The 15468-nt window shown below is 37.1% G+C and overlaps 1 long non-coding RNA gene across 1 annotated transcript in view; it reads left to right on the top strand.

The window, feature by feature from the left end:
* LOC143669688 (uncharacterized) overlaps positions 1-15100 on the top strand; it is a 226448-nt gene extending 211348 nt beyond the window's left edge. The window contains exon 3 of the long non-coding RNA XR_013168979.1: positions 15050-15100. This is a non-coding gene — a long non-coding RNA (uncharacterized LOC143669688). The remainder of the gene's footprint in view (positions 1-15049) is intronic.
* The last annotated feature ends 368 nt before the right edge of the window (positions 15101-15468 follow it).

Genomic DNA, 15468 nt, shown 5'->3' with positions numbered 1-15468 from the left:
ATATTTAGGTGTTTGATTGACTTTGAGTTAATTTTTGTGTAGGGTATAAGATAGGGGTCCTCTTTCTTTCTGTTGGCTATTGATATCCAGTTCTTCCATGCCCAATTATTGAAAAGACTATTTTGTCCCAGATCAGAGGATTTGGGGGTCTTGTCAAAAATCAGTTATTTAACTTCTCTATTTCCTTGTTGATCTTCTGTCTGGTGGCTCTACCTATAGAGGAGAGTGGTGTATTAAAGTCTCCTACTATTAATATTGAAACATCTATCACTCCCTTCAGTTTTGCCAATGTCTGTCTCATGTACTTTGGAGTTCCGTGATTGGGAGCATAAGCATTTATGATTGCTTTATCTTCTTAGTGAATTGACCCTTTAATTAGTATATTGTGTCCTTCTTTGTCTTTTATGATGTCTTTACATTTAAAGTCTATTTTGTCCAATATTAGTATAACTACCCTTGCTTTCTTTTGGTTACAGCTTACATGGAAGGTCTTTTTCTATCCTTTTACTTTTAATCTATTTGTATCCCTGTGTCTAAGATTCATCTCTTGTAAGCAGCAAATAGTTGGATTATGTTTCTTAATCCATACTGCCCATCTGCATCTTTTAACTGGTAAGTTTAGTTGATTAACATTCAAAGTTATTACTGAAAAGGCATTTCTTGATTCCACCATCTTATCTTTTTTATTTTGTCAGATCAATATATTCTTTTCCCTCTTTCTCTTTGTATTCTTTAATTTATCCTAAGTGGTACTATTCAATTCTGTGCTCTCCTCCAGACCTACCTCTCCTGTCTTTTTTTTTCAGGTGGCAGAACTCCTTTCAGTGTTTCTTATAGGGTCAGTTTCTTGTTGACAAATTCATTCAGGACTTCTTTGTCTGTGAAAACTTTTATCTCTCCCTCAATTTTAAAGGACAATTTGGCTGGGTACAGAATTTTTGGCTGGAACTCTCTCTCTTTCAGGATCTTGAATATACCATACCACTGCCTTCTCACCTCCAGGGTGCTAGTTGAGTAGTCTGAACTGTCTTTTTTTAAATTTCCCTTGTATATGGTAGATTGTTTTTCTCTTGCCGCTTTCGGGATTTTCTGGTTCTCTTCAACATTTGACAGACTGATTTGTGTGTGCTTTGGGTAACATCTATTTAGATTTATTCTGTTTGGATGTCTTTGGGTGTGCTGGTTTGAAAGGATGTATGTCCCCTAGAAAAGCCATGTTTTAATCTAAATCCCATTTCGTAAAGGCATAATAATCCCTATTCAATATTGTATATTTGAAACTGTAATCAGATCATCTCCCTGGAGATGTGAATAAATCAAGTGTGGTTGTTAAACTGGATTATGGGACAACATGTCTCCACTCATTTGGGGGATAAATTTATGGAGTCCTATAAAAGAGGAAACATTTTGGAGAAAGGAGATTCAAAGAGAGCAGAGAATGGAACATGAGACAGAGAATCCGTCAGCCAGCACTTTGGAGATGAAGAAGGAAAATGCCTCCTGGGGAGCTTCATGAAACAGGAAACCAGGAGAGAAAGCTAGCAGACGACACCGTGTTCACCATGTGCCTTCTCACTTGAGAGAAACCCTGAACTTCATCAGCCTTCTTGAACCAAATATCTTTCCCTGGATGCCTTTGATTGGAGATATCTATAGACTTGTTGTAATTGGGACATTTTCTTGGCCTTAGAACTGTAAATTAGAAACTTATTAAATTCCCCTTTTTAAAAGCCATTCTGTTTCTGGGATATCGCATTCCGGCAGCTAGCAAACTAGAACATTGGGTTTCTTTGACTTGTATGTTTGTATCCTTTATGAAGATTGGGAAGTTTTCCCCCATTATATCCTCAACTGCTCTTCCTAATCTTTCACTCTTCTCATCTACTTCTGGGACACTAGTGGTTCTTATATTTGTGCACTTTGTTTTGTCTATCATTTCCTGGAGTTCCATTCCATTTTTTCCTTCTTTTTTTGCCATCTGCTGTTTTGAGTCTTCGAAGTGAATTATCCTGTCCTCTATATCACTTATTCTTTCTTCTGTGTCTTCAGATCTGGTGTTGTGTGCCTCTAGTATGCTTTTTATTTGGTCAACAGAGTCTTTAATATCCGTGATTTCTGCTATTTTTCTATTCTTTCAAATTCCTTTTTGTACTTTTCTACTGTCTTCATGATCTCCTTTATGTCATTTTCTATCCCACTTATTTTATTAAGTAGAGTTGTATGAACATCTTTGATTAGTTGTTCCAACATCTGTGTTTCCTCAGGTATTTTAATTTGGTCATTAGGTAAGGCTATATCTGTCTGCATTGTGATATGCTTATTATCTTCTGCTGTTTTCCTGGCATGCAAATATCCTGATTGATTTACTTTGGGAGTTGATTTCTTTCAGTAGTCTAAGGCCTTGTGTTTGCAGGATGGTTGTACAGCAGGGAGCAGGGCACGGGGTGCAGTACTCTGTATGGTGATTTGTTTCAGGGCAGGTATGGGCACAAGTTGGGGATATTATACTGGTGCTTGTGAATGTGGGTGCCCAGCAGCCAGGGAGGATATAGCTGTGCCAGTGCACCGGTCTAGGGAATGTAACACTGATGTGCACTGGTCTAGGGCATGGGGTCCTTTGTGTGCGTGCCTAGAGCTGTGGCAGCAGACGGGTGTTACACCTTTGTGGATTGGGGGCAGACGTGACCCAGCTGTGCAGGTTGGCACTTTCTCCAAGCTGGGAAGTGAGGCTGAGGCCTGTGTCCAGGAACAGTTCTAGGACTGCTGTAACATGCAGTTCCCAGAGCTGAATGACATGATTTGGGGCCTGTGTGTATGCGTGGGCCTGGGAGTGCCTTGAATGGATGCCCTGAGCTCAGGGACGGCAGGTTGAGGCTGTGCAACACTGTGGGTGATGCGGTGGGGGGAGCCTAGGTATGCACTAGTAACAGACTGCAGAGACCAGGGAGGGGGAAGTATTGCTTAGGAGGGGTGTAGGAGAGGTGGGTTGGGCTGCAGCTGGGGTGGAGTTGGGGGACAGGTATGTGCACTGGGGGCTACTGGGGTGGGGGCACCTGGAGCATGGGGGATGGGAGTGGGTTACAGGGTTCAGGTGCGTGGGGTGTGGGTGAGTCTCTGGTCATGGGGCTGTGCCAGTGAGAGTAGCGTACCCAAGAAACGTGGCCTGGCTTACTTCTTAGTCCCGTGTTCCCATCCGTGCACTCCCACCAGCTCCACCACTCCTCACTCCACGCCAGGCTCCAGCTTTCTGCCTCTGCAACCAGGGCTGCCGCATGTGGTGCAGAAGGCTCTTCCAGGTCAGCCACACTCCTGAATTGCTCCCTCGGACACGCTTTTGTCCCTTCTCTAACTTTCCCATGGAGTAGGGCTAATCTCTAGCTGCTCTAGTCAGCCATCTTCCCAGAAGTGATTTTAAGCCTCTTTAAAATAATTTTTAAAGCAAAAAATTGATTCTCATGAAAGAAAACAAAAATCAGCCTAATTCTACAACTTTGTGACAATTACTTAATGTTTTTTTCTATTCCTTCTGATATTTCTATTTGTGTATGTGCATATATACAACTCTTTTTGTTAAAGTTATTTTAAAGAGATTCTTAACTATTCATTCAAGTGAATGCTGCAGCATGCTTTCATTCCATTGAAAAAACTCAAATCAAAATTTAATTTTAATTTAAATTAATTTAGGAATATCTGACCTCTATAAACTATTCAGTCTTCCTATCCAGGAACATAAATCTCCATTTGTTCTTTTATAACTTTCACTCAAGGGCCCACATAATTCTGCTTTTTATATATTTTTTAAATTTACATAGTATCTGTTTCATTTTTTTCTCAGATGATGTCAAGATTGATTTTTCATTTCTGTTTCACTGCCACTTTGTCCATTCAAAATGGATGACTCTACTATGCCGTTGCCTGGGATCCTCTTTTGGGTCCACCACATGCTGTCAGGTTGCTAAATGTTCTAAACGGCATCACTGCTACTGTAACTCTATGCCTCAATCTGTGAGATGGAACCACAGAGCAAATCTATGCTCGAGCCAGAGATTAGAATTAAAGAATAGAGTCCATGTGAAAGGCCTCTGTTTTTGGCCTTCTCTGAACACCAAAAATGAAGCTCTAAGAGTAGAAAATTCTGATTCTCTTCCACCCTGGCTACCTCTCAGGACTCCAGGCTGATGTGGATGACAGTATTGCAGGTTCTTGAGAGGTTCCTGAAGAGAAATGTCATGGTTTAGATGAAATGCTTTCAGAGGCAGAGTCCTGAAATTGGGGTAGTTGGTTTTGTAGGTGTTCCTGGGAGGCAGTTTCTCAGGAGATCCATTTTTGACGCCTGACAGGAAAGATCTGTATGCCCAATCTTCACAGTCATCAAAAGGGCTTCTGCAGCTCACATATGACAAAATGGAAAAGACTCAAGTCTCGCACTGGCTAACGCTCCATTGCTCTAAGTATATAGCACTCCCAAATAGGAGTGTACTGAGCAATACAGCATTTCAAAGGCAAGAAAAACTTAAAAGGCAGCACAAAAATGGTATTGAGAAGAGGATTTCTACATTTACTTTGAGCACAGAATGCTGGATGGCTGCAACGGTGACTACACTATTTCTTGTTTGTGTTATTTCTAGACTGCTAACACCTTTAATCACTCTGAAGCTACAATCACAACAAATTAACAAGCCAAGTGAATGAATATCCATTGCTACCCCAGACAGCTCCGAAAGTTCCTGTTTATAAAGGAGTTGGCTCCAGGTTGGAATCCAGCATCTCACTCGAGTTGATGGGGACAGTCCTGACTCCAGGGATCTTGTCTAGCTCGGTTCCCTGGCTCCTTGCATGGTATTACTCTGTGAAACCCACCCACAGATGAAATTTTCAACAGAAAAAAACCTTGTTATGTTAGTGTTTTTCACAATATTTCGTTTCTTTGAATGCCTTTCTCCTAATTCCTCTCCCACCAATCTCAAAACTCTTCCAGCTAAAAATTCTGCAAACTCAGTTACCATATGTTATTGTAGTTACTCTGAGACTATTGTGGATGCAATTTGCCTTTTTAAGCAGTTTTTTTTTTTTTACAATTTTACTGAGATATATTCACATACCATATAATCATCCCAGTGTTATAATCAGTGGTTCATAGTATCATCATATAGTTGTGCATTCATCACCACAATCAATTTTGAACATTGTCATTATTCCAAAAAATAACAAAAATAAAAAAGAACACCCAAAACATCCAAAACCCCTTATCCTCCCTATTTTATTTATTTATTTATTCATTCATTCATTCTCATACTTATCTGTCCATACACTGCATAAAGTGTTCAGTTACAAGATTTTCACAGTCACACAGTCACAAAGTAAAAGCCTTCTAGTTATTCTAATACACTAAAAACTAAAAAGGAATATCTATATAATGCATAAGAATAAGTTCAAAAATGGCCTCTTGACTCTATCTGAAATCTCTTAGCCACTGAGACTTTATTTTGAACCCTTCTTGCTTACACAGGCTTCCTCAAACCCATGGTACCAAGCTCATCCCTTGGAGCCATTCCAGTGTTACCTGGGAGATTTACATTCCTGGGAGTCATGTCCTACATAAGGAGGAAGGCAGTGAGTTTACTTAAGTTTTATTGAGATAACTTCACATACCAAATTATCCATCTACAGTATACAATCAGTGCCTCCTAGTATAATCACAGAGTTGTTCTTTCATCATCACAATCGATTCTAGAATATTTTCACCCACAAGAGGGTTTAATATGTTTTACAGTCATATTATATCCTCTGGCTTTCCTTCTAGTGACATATTGATCCTACTTTCCTTTTCAGCCACACCCACATATCATTGCTGTCAATTATACTCACTATAGTGTACTACTATCTCCTCTGTCAATTTCCAAACATTTGCAATCAACCTTATTGAAAATTCTGTATAAATTGAGTATTAGTTCCTCATTCTCTACCCTCATTCTATCTTCTGTTGACCTGTGTTCTAGATGTGAACACTACAAGTTTGCTAGTTATATTTTACTCATATTAGTGAGGTCATATAATATTTGTCCTTTTGTGTCTGACTTATTTCACTCAACAAAGTGTCCTCAAGGTTCATCCATGTCACATGCGTCAAGACTTCATTTTTCTTACTTCTGAATAATATTCCATTATATGTATATGCCACATTTTGTCCATCCCTCTTCAGTTCATGGACCCTTAAGTTGTTTCCATTTTTTGGCAATTATGAATAAAGCTGCTATGAACATTGGTGTGCAAACATCTATTCACACCCTATCTTCATTTCTTCTGAGTGTATACCTACTAGTAGATTTGCCTAATTATATGGTAGTTCTATATTTAGCTTCCTGAGGGATCACCAAACTGTCTTCCAGAGCTGCTACACTATTCTACATTCCCACCAACATAAATAAGTGTTCCTATTTATCCACATCCTCTCAAACTTTTGTTTTCTGCTTTTTTACTAGGGGCCATTCTAGTATGTATAAAATGATATCTTGTAGTTTTTATTTGCATTTCCCTAATAGCTAGTGATGTTGAATGCATTCTGATGACCTTTCTATCCATGCTTACATCTTTGGGGGGAAAAAAGTCTATTCAGGTCTTTGACCATTTTTAAATGGGGTTATTTATCTTTTCATCATCGAGTCACAGGATTTCTTTATGTATCCTGGATATTAAACCCTTTTTGGATATGTGGTGTAATGGATATTTTCTCCCATTGAGTTGGCTGCCTTTTCATCCTCTTGATGAAGTCCTTTGAAGCACAAAAGTATTCAGTTTTTTTTTTATCAAACTATCTACATAAGTTATATTAGGAAATGCACTAGTCAAATATAAATTTTGTAACAGATATTTTTTGCTTTAGTCTCACACAGAAGGTGACATTCTAAAATATTAATTACCATCTATTTTCAGTACCCTGCATTAATGTCATTCCTTTGCTCTTCCTCATGCAAAAACATTTTTAAAATTGTACCTTGTACATTTTACTATTATTATACACTCTAGGCATTCCTAGATTATACCATCTCAATCTTTAACATCTTTATTTCTGATTTCATTTATGTCCCAAGCCCTCCTCCCTCTATCCTTCTCACATGCAACTTCATTCAGTGTTTTAACATAATTGTATTACAGTTAGGTAGTATTGTGCTGTCCATTTCTGAGTTTTTATATTCAGTCCTGTTGCACAGTCTGTATCCCTTCAGCTCCAATTACCCAATATCTTACCCTATTTCTATCTCCTGATGGTCTCTGTTACCAACGAAATATTCCAAATTTATTCACTAATGTCTGTTCATATCAGTGAGACAATACAGTATTTGTCCTTTAGTTTTTGGCTAGTCTCACTCAAAAAGTATTCAGTTTTGAGGACGTCTCATTTATCTATTTTTTTCTTTTATTGCTCATGTAAGGTCTGAGAAACCACTGTTTATCAGAGCTTGAGTATGCTTCCCTATATTCTCTTCTACGAGATTTACGGTTCTGACATTTTTATTTGGGGCTTTAAACCATTTTAAGTTAATTTTTGCATAAGGTATGAGATAGGGATTCTCTTTCATTCTTTTGAATACGAATATCCAGTTCTCCCAGGACCATTTGTTGAAGAAACTACTCTGTCCCAGTTGAGTAGCTTTGGCAGCCTTGTCAAAAATCAACTGACCATAGATGTGAGGCTTTATTTCTGAATGCTCAATTCTATTTCATTGGCCAGTATGTTTACTTTATGTCAATACCATGCCATCCCTACCTCTATGGTCAGGAAATGAGAGTTCCCCAACATAACTTTTTCTTTTTCAAAATATCTTTAACTGAGACCCTTACAATTCAAAGTAAATTTGATAATTGGCTTTTCCAGTTATGCAATGTAGGCTGTTGGAATTTTGATTCGGATTGTGCTGAATCTGTAAAATCCATAGAATTGATATCTTAAACATATTTAGTCTTCCAATGCATTAACAAAGAACGTCCTTCCATTTTTCTTTTTCTTTTTTTATTATATAGTATAACATATATCCAAAGCAAAGAAATAAAAAAGCAATAGTTTTCAAAGCACTCTTCAAGTAGTTACATGCCAAATCCCAGAGTGGGCTGCCATACAATCCTCTCATATTTTTCCTTCTAGCTGCTCCAGAATATAGGAGGTAGAGGGCTTAAATACTTTATCATCTCTATCGACTTTTTTCCTTCTTTTTTTGTGAACAATAACATATATACAAAAAAGTTATAAATTTCAAAGCACAACACCACAATTAGTTGTAGAACATATTTCAGACTTTGATATGGGTTACAATTTCACAATTTTAGGTTTTACTTCTAGCTGTTCTAAAATACTGGAGACTAAAAGAAATCAATTTAATGATTCAGCATTCATATTGATTTGTTAAGTCTTATCTACTATGTATAATTACACCATCATCTTCGATCCTACCATACCTCTCTTTAGGGTTGTTAGGGCTATGGCAATTCAAAATTTTTGGTATTGGAAGGATCTGTCACTAATGTGGGGTAGGGAGATGGAACTATCTGATGTTTTGGAGAGGCTGGGCTAGGTTTCAGGACTTATCTGAACCAGGGACCCATCTGGAGGTTGTAGGTTTCTGGAAAATTACTCTAGTGCCTGGAACACTTGTGAAATCTTATATATTGCCCTAGGTGTTCTTTAGGATTGGCTGGAATGGTTCTGGTTGGGGGTTGGCAGGTTATGATAGGTAGCAAGGTCTACCTGAAGCTTGTGTAAGAGCCCCCTCCAGAGTAGCCTCTTGACTCTATTTGAACTCTCTCTGCCACAATTATACTTCTTTTCCCCCTTTTGGTCAGGACAGCAGTGTTGATACCATGGGACCAGGGCCAGGTTTATCCATGGTAGTCATCTCCCATGCTGCCAGGGAGACTTTCACCCCTGGATGTTATGTCCCACCTAGGGGAGAGGGCAGTGATTTCACTTGCAGAGTTGGTCTTAGAGAAAGTGAGGCCACATCTGAGCAACTGCAGAGGTCCTGCAGAAGTAACTCTTAGGCATGCCTATAGGTAGTCTAAGCATCTCCACTACCTACATAAGCTTCACAAAAGTAAGCCTCATGATTGAGGGCATGGCTTATTGATTTGGGTATCCCTAAAGTTTGACACAGTATCAGGGGATTCCCTGATGGTAAGGTTTAATAATTCTATAGTCTTTCTCCTCTCCCTCAGGGAACTTTGCCAATATTTTTTGATTATCTGCTTAATATATTCTAGGATGTTTCCAGGCATTATAATAATCTGCAGGATTAAAGGACCTCTTTCTTATTCTGCGCTTCCTGTGTTTCAATTGTTCAAATGAGCTTTACAGATAGGTTGAATTAGATTATGCATTACAGAAAATTTCAGTTCTAGATCAAATAAACCTTTCTTCCATTGGTCTCAAACAGTATGTATGGTTCTAAAATACAGACTTCCTTACCCCTATGTTCTGAATTACTTTAGCCCCAATGTGTTCAGTTTCATTCTTATTTCTAAATATTAGGTTACATGTATAAACAGCCTCTCAAAATCCAGAAATAATAATCACTACTCCCGACTTACTGTGTCTGCTTTAGAAATTTACAATCTAGGCCACTGTTTTCTTATAATCATTATCTAAAGATGACTATACCATTGTTATTTTTTTGTTTCTGGCTTATTTTGTCTCACCAAATGTCCTGCATGTGCATTCACATTGTTGCATGCCTCACAACACTATTCCTTTTTGTGTCCTTCCATTTTTTTTTTTTTATCAGTGCTTTGTAGTTTTGTTAACATGTCCTTTTCATCCTTGGTTAAATTTATTTCCAGATATTTGATTCTTTAGTTGCTATTGTAAGTGGTTTTTTTTCCCTTGATTTCCTCTAGATTGTTCATTAATAGTGTATAGAAACATTATTGATTTTTTCAGCTTTGATCTTGTATTCTGCCACTTTGTTGAACTCAATTATTAGCTCTAATCGCTTTGTTGTAGATTTTTGGGGGGATTTTCTAGGTATACGATCATGTCATCTGCAATTAATGAAAGTCTTCCTTTCCAATTTGGATGCCGTTTATTTCTTTCTCTTGCCTAAACTGCTCTGGCTAGATCTTCCAGTACAATATGAATAACAGTGATAAAACTGGGCATGCTTGTTTTCCCAGATATTAGAGTAAAATCTTTCAATCTTCCATCATTTAGAATAATGTAAGCTATGGATTTCCAAATGCCTTTTATCATGTTGATAACATTTCCTTCTATTCCTATGTTTCAAAGTGTTTTGATCAAGGAAGGATGCTGGATGGTGTCAAATTTCTCTTTGGCATTGAGAACACAAGTTTTTTTCCCTTTCCATCTTTTCCTGTGCTGTATTATATTAGTTGATTTTTTTTTTGAACCACTCTTGCACATCTGGGATAAAATCCAGTTGTTCATCTTGTATAATTCTTTTAATGTGCTGTTGGATTCAATTTGCAAGTATTTTGTTCAGGATTTTTATATCTATATTCATTAAAGAGATTATTTTGTAATTTTCCTTTCTTGCAGTATCCTTATCTGGCTTTGGTTCTAGGGTGATACTGGCTTCATAGAATGAGTAAGGTAGTGTTCACTCTTGTTTAATTTTTTTGGAAGACTTTGAGCAGGATTGGTATTAATTCTTATTGGAATAATTGGAAGAATTCACCTGAAGCCATCTGCTTCTGGACTTTTCTTTGCTAGGAGGTATTTGATGACCAATTCAAACTCGTGTTATTTGTTTGGTATGGGCTTCTATTTCTTTTGGAGACAATGTGGGTTGTTCATGTGTTTCTAGAAAATTGTCCATTTCATCCAAGTTGCCTAGTTCATTGACATACAGTTGTTCATAGTACCATCTTTTGATTCTTTTTAAATTTCTGTGGGGTCAGTAGTAATGTTCCCCCTCTTGTTTTTTATTTTATTCATTTGCATCTTCTCTCTTTTTTTCCTTTGTCAGCCTAGCCACGGGCTTGTCATTTTGCTTATCTTCTCAAAGAACCAGCTTTTGGCTTTGTTAATTCTCTCCATTATTTTTTGTTCTCAATTTCATTTACTTCTGCTCTAATCTTTAATTCTCTCCTTCTGCTTGCTTTGAGATTACTAGCTGTTTTTTTGCCTAGTTCCTCCAACTGTATAGTTAGGTCTTTTCATTTTAGCTCTTTCTTCCTTTTTAACATAAGTTTTTAAGGCTATAAATTTCCCTTTAAGTAATCCCTTTCCTCCATCTCATAAGTTTTGATATGTTCTGTTCTCATTTTTGTTCCTTTCACGATATTACTGATTTCTCTTCAATGTCTTCTTTGACCCACTGATTGTTTAAGAGTGTGTGGCTTAACCTCCGTGTGTTTGTGCATATTCCAGTTCTTTGACTGTTATTGATTTCCAGATTCATTCCACTATGATCAGATAAAGTGCTTTGTATAATTTGAATCTTTTTAAACTGTATTGAGATCTGTTCTGTGACCCAACATTGCATTCTAGCCTGAAGAAGAATGCATGAGAATTCGAGAAGAAAGTATGTCCTGCTGTTTGGGAATGCAGTGTTCCATGAATGTCTCTTAGGTCTGGTTAATTTATCAAATTATTTAAGTTCTTACCGATCCTCTGTCTGGATATTCTATCTATTGTAGTGAGTGGCAATTGAAGTCTCCAACTATTACTGTAGAGGCATCTATTTCTCCCTTCAGTTTTGCCAGAGTTTGCTAATTTATATTAGGCATCCTTGTTATGTGCATATGTATTTATGATTATTATTCCCTCTTGGTTGATTGCCCCTTTTATTAATATATAATATCCTTCTTTGTCTCTTATAACAATTTTGCATTTAGTGTCTACTTTTTCTGTATTAGTAGAGCTACCCCAGATTTTGTTTTTGGGTTTTTTTTGGGGGGGGGGATCAGGGGGAGAATACTGTTTGCATAGAATATCTTTTCCAGCATTCTGCTTTCAACCTACCTGTATGCTTGGGTCTGAAGTGAGTCTCTTGTATACTGCATATAGGTGGATCATATTTTTTATCTATTGTACTGATCTTAGTCTTTCCACTGGGGAGTTTAATCCATTAACATCAATGTTATTACTGTAAAAACAGTACTTACATCAACCATTTTATACTTTGACTTTTACATGTCATAACTTATTTTTGTCTCTCTTTACTGATACTCTTAATTTCTACGCTCACTCCCAAGCCTCTCTTCCCTGTCTTTTCCTTTCAGCCTGCTGTTCTTTCTTTGGCATTTCCTGTAGGGCATGTCTCTTTTTAATGAACTCTCTCAGTGTCTGTGCATCTGTGAATATCTTAAACTGTCCCTCATTTTTGAAGGACCGCGTGCTAGGTAAAACACTCTTAACTGGCAGTTTTTCTTTTTTAGCACCTTAAATATGTCATGCCTATGCCTTATTACCTCCATAGTTTCTGATGAGAATTTGGTGCTTTTTCTTATCTGGCATCACTTGTATGTGATGAATTGCTTTTCTCTTGCTGCTTTCAGAATTCTCTCTTCATCTTTGGCATTTGATATTCTGATTAGTATGTGTCTTGAAAGATTTTGTGTTTATTTGACATTTTAGTTAGTTTGTGTCTATTCAGATTTATTCAGTTTGATGTTCATCGTGCTTCTTGGTTATGGATATCTGCCTTTCAAAGGAGTTGTGAAATTTTCAGCTATTATTTCCTCAAATATTCCTTCTGCCTCTCTTCACTTCTTTGGTCCTCCTGGAACACCATGACATGAGTGTTTATGAGCTCCATGTTGTAAATTAATTACCTGAGATCCTGCTTAATTTTTCCCATTATTTTCTCTATCTGTTCTTTCATCCATTAGCATTTGGTTTCTCTGTCTTCTACCTCACTGATCCATACTCCTGTCTCTCCAAATCTACTGTTGTATGCCTACAATGCATTTCTAATTTCATGTATTGTGTCTTTCATTCCTGCAAGATCTTTTTTCTTTGCATGCTTTCAAATTTGTCTATATGCTTACCCAGTCTTCTTAACATACTTTTCCTCTTTAGCCATCTCCCAAAATTGGCTTAGGAGATTTGTTTGAACTTCTTTGGTTAGTTTTTCCAAATTCTGTACCTCTTCTGACGTTTTGATTTGCATCTTTGGCTGGGGTGTATCTTTCTGCTTCTTGGTATGGCTTGTGACTTTTTGCTAATATCTGGGCATTGGACATTTTCTTGGTGAGTTTATTCTGACAGTTGGTTCTCACTCTTATCAAGATTTTGTTTTTTATTGGCTTTGTGTTAATATTACTCTTGGACAATTGGTTTATCGGTATCACCCCAACCAGGGCAGGGGCAGGGCCACGGACGGACCCATGAAAGCGATGTACACCAGTTCCACAGGTCCCTGGGGAAAGTATCAAGTAAAGATGCCAAAAAGCCTCTAATTACACTCCCCAAGGGTACTCTTTCCTGGACTGCCCAGCATGTGGCCCTCTTTGCCCAAAAGCCTTTTTGACATTTTCCCAGAGGTGCCCTCTCTGTGCCTGCCAGCAGGGGGTGGTCTTCAGCAATCTGTTCCCCTCAACCTGATGCCTGCTGTGTCTAAACAGTGGCCTAGCAGCACTGGGCCTGGTGAATTGATCCTGCAAGTTCCAGAAGCCCAAATTCAATGGCCAAAAACTGAACTGATGCTAGACCATGTCCTGTCCTGTTCTTGGGAAAATGGACCTCCACGTCTCACTCACTCACCAGGGACCAGACACCCCAAATGGAGATTTCTGCCCCTAGGGAGAATGATGGGCACCAGGAACTGCAGCTTCTCCATCTCTTCATCCTGACCTTTCTTGCCTGGGTCTTGTAGAGACTCCCCCCATCCCACCTCCAAGCTCCACAGCCCTAGAACTCTTGTTATGGACAGTTTCTGTCTGTCCTGTAGTTGTTTTTCTGGGAGAGAAGTGAGCCCAGCCTCTCCCTAATCAGACAGCTTGGAGTCCTCTGGTTTGGATAAGTTTTAAGTGTTAGTGTTCTTCATGAGTTTCTTAAATTAAATTTCTTTATATTTATCTTCACTATGGTAATTGTCAATAAATATCAAATGCTTTGCATACTTACAATAATTTGCAAAGTCTTTTGCAAATGTAATACATCTGGACACCATATCCAGTTTTTTACAATATTCCACGTTCTTCGCTTGATTCTAGGGTATTTTAAGCATATAACATATCTTCAGCACATACTGATACTTTCAAATAATTATGAATTTTAGTTCAGTGGTTTGAACTTTCAGGGAGGAGTTAAGCAATTATGAGAGATTTTTGAAAATCAGAAATTGATGCTTCCTTATCAAATGCCTTTATAACTGAGAAAAAATTGTTCATATCCTTGTCATATTGATGTTGTGTCTGCATTAATAGTAAATCATCTTGCATTCTAGGGATAAACCTTAATTACTTTATTTAATTTTTGATGTTTTAAGATTTTTCAGTATCATCTATTATTTATCTGCATTATTTATATTTTTGATGACATCCCCACCACACAACCTATTTTCACAATGCTTGCTCTTTTGTTATTGTTTTATCCTCCAAAGAATATCTTGGATTTATTTTAGTTATTGTAGGTCTCTGATTATGCTATTTATTCTTCCTGTTTTCCTTAGGTATACTTTATTATTACACTTTCTTGAATTCATTGATTTATTTCATCTTTCTTTAAAGAATATATATTTTGCACTGCATGTGATAATTTTGTATTCTAAAACTTGCATATATCTGAATCCAAAATTTTATTGCATTAATCTGTATTCATAATTTTTCATAACTTTTTTTTACACAAAGTTATGAATTGGTTTTTGCAAAGATTTGAAACTCTTTTATTAATTTCCAAATCATTTTATGCATCCTCTGCATTGGGACATTACTGTTTTTTTAATATAGTATATGATCATTATGTGTTATGAATGGTTTAAGAATATGCATCTCTATGTGAAAGTTCTTATTTTTTTGTCTATATAATGAGTCAAAAGTTGAGAGATGTGTTAATATCTTCCACTGAAACTGTTAAATTTCTTTTTATTTGTAGCACCTGTTCCTCAATGTGCGAAATAAAATAACATGATATGCGAAGTATCAGGTATGTTGCTATCCTTACTTAACCTTTTTATTTTTTGCATTTTGTTAGTAATTTTATTTTACCTATCTTTTTAACCTTACACTGAGTTCTTATATTTTGTGTCTCTTCAGAACAATGAATTTTATTTTATTTTTTTATAGTTTCATGGATGTATAATTGATGTGGAATGAACTACACATATTTAAAGGGTTTAATCTGATGAACTGCAACATTTGTATGCAAATCCATCATCCTCAAAAGTTTCCTTCTGTCTTTCTGATCTCTGCCTCCAGCTTCTCCACACCTTTTTTCAGACCACCACTGATCTGTTGTTTCTATGAGTTAATTTCCATGTTCTAAACTTTTATATAAATGGGATCATGTAATAA

This window comes from Tamandua tetradactyla, chromosome 26, assembly GCF_023851605.1.
Source record: "Tamandua tetradactyla isolate mTamTet1 chromosome 26, mTamTet1.pri, whole genome shotgun sequence".
NCBI classification, from domain to species: domain Eukaryota; kingdom Metazoa; phylum Chordata; class Mammalia; order Pilosa; family Myrmecophagidae; genus Tamandua; species Tamandua tetradactyla.
This window is presented reverse-complemented; position numbering and strand designations above follow the sequence as displayed.